Source organism: Micropterus dolomieu, linkage group LG20 (genome assembly GCF_021292245.1).
Source record: "Micropterus dolomieu isolate WLL.071019.BEF.003 ecotype Adirondacks linkage group LG20, ASM2129224v1, whole genome shotgun sequence".
In the NCBI taxonomy this organism is placed as follows: Eukaryota; Metazoa; Chordata; class Actinopteri; order Centrarchiformes; family Centrarchidae; genus Micropterus; species Micropterus dolomieu.
The window spans coordinates 29,288,041-29,292,075 of NC_060169.1; the positions used below are offsets into that span (position 1 = coordinate 29,288,041).

At 42.9% G+C, this 4,035-nt stretch overlaps 1 long non-coding RNA gene across 1 annotated transcript; it reads right to left on the minus strand.

Annotated features, from left to right (window-relative positions):
- Nucleotides 1-1,619: 1,619 nt before the first annotated feature.
- LOC123958446 lies at nucleotides 1,620-2,041 on the minus strand. Its single transcript, XR_006822067.1, has 2 exons — nucleotides 1,872-2,041; nucleotides 1,620-1,783 (listed from the first exon to the last, which is right to left on the minus strand). It is a non-coding gene; the product is annotated as an uncharacterized LOC123958446 (long non-coding RNA).
- Between the last annotated feature and the right edge of the window lie 1,994 nt (nucleotides 2,042-4,035).

The window sequence follows — 4,035 nt, forward strand, 5'->3', positions numbered from 1 at the left end:
GAGGTTCTGCTCACTAGGATCCTCTCTCCCACTTGTCAGCCTGCCGATTTGACGAATACTGAGGGTATGTTGTGAGCTCAGTTTGACAGGTTGTAGGACCCAAAAGCAAGACACCAGAACTGGCAGGATGAGTTCAATAATTTAACAAAAAGCACACAAATCACTGTGGAAGTCCACAATCTAAATTTGAAGATCCACCTCAGAAATCAGGCAAACAAAACAGGATCCAGGAGGTGATAAAGATAAGTCGAAACAAACACAGGCTGAGAACAAACTGGCAGAGTTGCAGGCAGACGAGCAGGACATGGAAAGACACAACATGAAGCAACACATGTCAAAGCAATGACCTGTCATAGACTAAACAGAAATAAGGACTCTAAATACTGACACAAATGAGCAGGGAGGGAGGATCACAAGGTGCAGCACATTAGCAACAATCAGGACAACAGGAAACAAATTTAGATACAATATCAGACAAATACAAACTAAAACAGGAAACAGGCAGACATGAAACAAAGCACGAAACACCATACACACAATTTTAAAATAAAACTGAGACATCAAAAATCACTGTATTGATGACCACTGCTAGGGTTGTTTCTCTTACTAGTGCTGGCTTGTGTGGGTCCCTTCTGGAGTGTCTCTCCTTTCTGTGCTCACGGCACCAGTTGGCTAGGTAGATTAGATACATGCCTGTAGTGCCTGTTCATTTGGTCCACTCTCGACTGCAAGTGTGCAGAACTCAATAGCAAAGGCAGCAACACTATGAACTCCCTGGCATAGTGAACAAATTATTTTGGAAGCATGTTTACCTTTCACAGGATGATCAAACAGCGTATGCATGTTGGCAGTAACTCGCTTGCAGGAAGTGGAAGTAGGAGATGGTCTAAATGGATAAAATAAAGTCAAATAAGATTGGGAAAGGTACGTGCTGGTACGTATGGGACTAAAAGGTCAGAAATATAACAAGGCGAGAGGCCATGAAGAGCTTTAAAAGTGATCGATAAAATTTTAAAGTCATTTCTAAAACATACTGGGAGCCAGTGTAATGAAGCTAAAATACGGGTCATGTGGTCATATTTCTTTGTTCTGGTTAAAAGCCTGGCAGCTAGGTTCTGGACAGTCTGGAGTCGATCAGTAGATTTTTGGGTTAAACAAGTGAAAAGGCTGTTGTAATAATCCAGGTGTGATGAGATGAAGGCGTGTAAAAGTTAACATAGATCGAATTTTTGCTATATTTCTAAGTTGATCAAAACATGATTGAACAAGCTTTGTGGTGTGCTGCTCGAAATTTAAATTACTATCAAACCAGACACCAAGGTTCTTTGCAACAAGCTTAATGGGATTTACTAGGGAACCAGCAGATGGCAGTATTTGTTTTGCCATCTGCTGGGACCCAATGACCAGGATTTCTGTTTTGTCTGAGTTCAGCTGGAGGAAATTATTTGACATCCATTTTTTAACTTCACAAAGGCAGTCGGTAAGTGAACTGAGCATTCCAGGGTCTGTGGATCTGATGAGCAAGTACATTTGTGTGTCATCAGCATAAATATGAAAAGAAATACCATGTTTATGTCATAGTGCAAAAACTTGAGGACTCAAAGGCAGACTCGGAACAGTTCGAAGGGGTAACAAAGGGGTTTTATTGAAAGGTGCAACAGAGGACTGGGTGGTTGGCTCCAACAGGGCAGAATGGAGAACACAGAGGAGGGGAGTTAGTCCAGGCAAGATAGGAGCAGAGCGGGGTGTGGCGTTCAGCAGGTTTCCCGGAGGTAGTGTGATCCTGGGCACAGAAAAACAGGTTAGTCCAGGGAGAGACAGAAATTACAGGGAATCTTACAGGAGAAGATAGTTGGCCTTGACGCATGTACCACATGTGGTTAACTGACGATCTGGCGAAGAATGTGAGGAGGACTGGGGTTGAAATACTGCAGGAGCTTGATTAGTGGAATGAGAGCCAGGTGCGCTGCTGGAGCCAGGGAGTGTAGCCACGCCCAGACAGACACAGACAGGGAGGACAGACAGAAAACACAGGGAAGGGGGGAACAAAAGAACACAAGGTAGTGGGGAGATTCTGTAGCACCACAACAGTTTATGGATAATATGTCCAAGGGGAAGCAGATACAAGGAAAACAAAATGGGTCCTAAGACCGACCCCTGAGGCACACCATATTTAACTGGACAGAACGAAGAGACATAGTTGTTTACAGACACGCAAAACTTCCTGTTTGACAGGTAGGATGAAAACCATTCTAGGGCAGTACCAGAGATCCCCACCCAGTGCCTCAGTCTGTCTACCATGATGTTGTGATCAGTGGTGTCAAAAGCAGCGCTAAGGTCCAGGAGTACCAGGACTGAGCACATACCTTCATCAACAGACAAACCAGACTGAAACTTTTCTAATAATTTGTTATTTTCCAGTACAGTGAGCAGCTGTTTGGACACAATTCTTTCTAGAATCTTTGCAATAAAGGGCAGTTTTGAAATTGGTCTAAAATTTTGTGGGGAGCGATCTAAACCAGGTTTCTTTAAAAGTGGATTCACGCAAGCCCTTTTAAAATAATCAGGGACACAACCAGTAGATAGGGAGCTGTTAAAAACCAACAGAATCCATTACTTTCAGTAAAAACTTTGTAGGTATTACATCAAGTGGGCTGGAGGACACTCTCATTTGTGATACTGTTTTTAAAAGCTCAGACAAGTCGATGGGATAAAACTGGTTAAAACTGTCTTGTTGCTGGTGAGGGACCTCTGAGCAAAAACCAAGTCCAGTGTATGACCACGGTTATGTCTTTGCCCTTTACATGTTCTTTGAAGTTAAAAGAAGTGGCCATATTTAAAAAGTCAGTTGCATTAACATTGGTGGGGTCATCAACATGAATATTAAAATCGCCACAAACAACAATTCTGTAATGATTGAAAACTAGTAGAGCTAAAAATTCAGGAAGCTCTGATAAAAATCCTCCAGGCGGTTTTGGCAGGCGATAAATTAGAACAAATATGATAGGTTGCAGCCCTCCAAGTTTAAGAGTGAGAACTTCAAAGGAGTTAAATTCATCACAGCGTACTTGATGACATTTCAAATTTTTCCTATACACACTCACTAGCCCACCACCACGACCACTGACCCTTGGTTGACTAAAACAATCATATTGAGGCGGACACAGTTCAGCTAGCTGGCTATTGTCATTCATCTGCAACCAGGATTCAGTTAAAAACATAAAATCTAGATTTGCAGACAAGATAAAATCATTTAAGATAAAAGTCTTACTTGACAGAGATCTCACATTGAAGAGAGCCATTTTAAATGAGTTTGTTCTGGGTGCTGGAGTTGGTGCAGTTGTCCTAATCCTTATAAGATTACTATGATTGCTGTGTGGGATGTGCACATTTCGGTTTACTGATCTATGCGTGATGATGACAGGAATAGAAGTCTTTGGAACAGTGCTGGTAGGAGATGGATTTACATGCCAGCAGGTGGAGACAGTTGTTAGTGGCAGTGAGGCAGAGATCTGTTCAGTGACCAGTGGTGTGTCCAGGTGTGCTGCATGAATGATAAGTCATTCACGTAATTCCTGAGGGGAGGACCGCACCACATGCTGTATGTGAGCAGCTAACATTTCTGAGCCCCCTTTGTTTGGGTGAAGTCCGTCTGTCTTAAAAAGAGACATTCTTTGCCAGAAAATGTTAAAGTTATCGACATAACACACACTGTGAGCCCAGACAGTTGTGGAGGCCAAGGAGTCTACTGAAGCGGCCAGCACCGCAACCAACTGTGGGAATGGGACCAGAGATAAAAACGCTGCTTTAAAAAGTTAAAAAGACGGTTAAAATCGTGTACTCTCACTGTGTAATCGTGGACTATCACTCTTGTGATGGAGGACTGGAGCGATGGCATTAGGTCCTGGAGTTTTTTTAAAATGTCAGCCATGGTGGCACCGGGGAAGCAGTGAGTGGTAGCGTTAAAGAAACGGATGTTTCTGGTGATGGAGTCACCAATTATTAGTGTGGTTGGGGAGAAAAGGGGACGAGGAG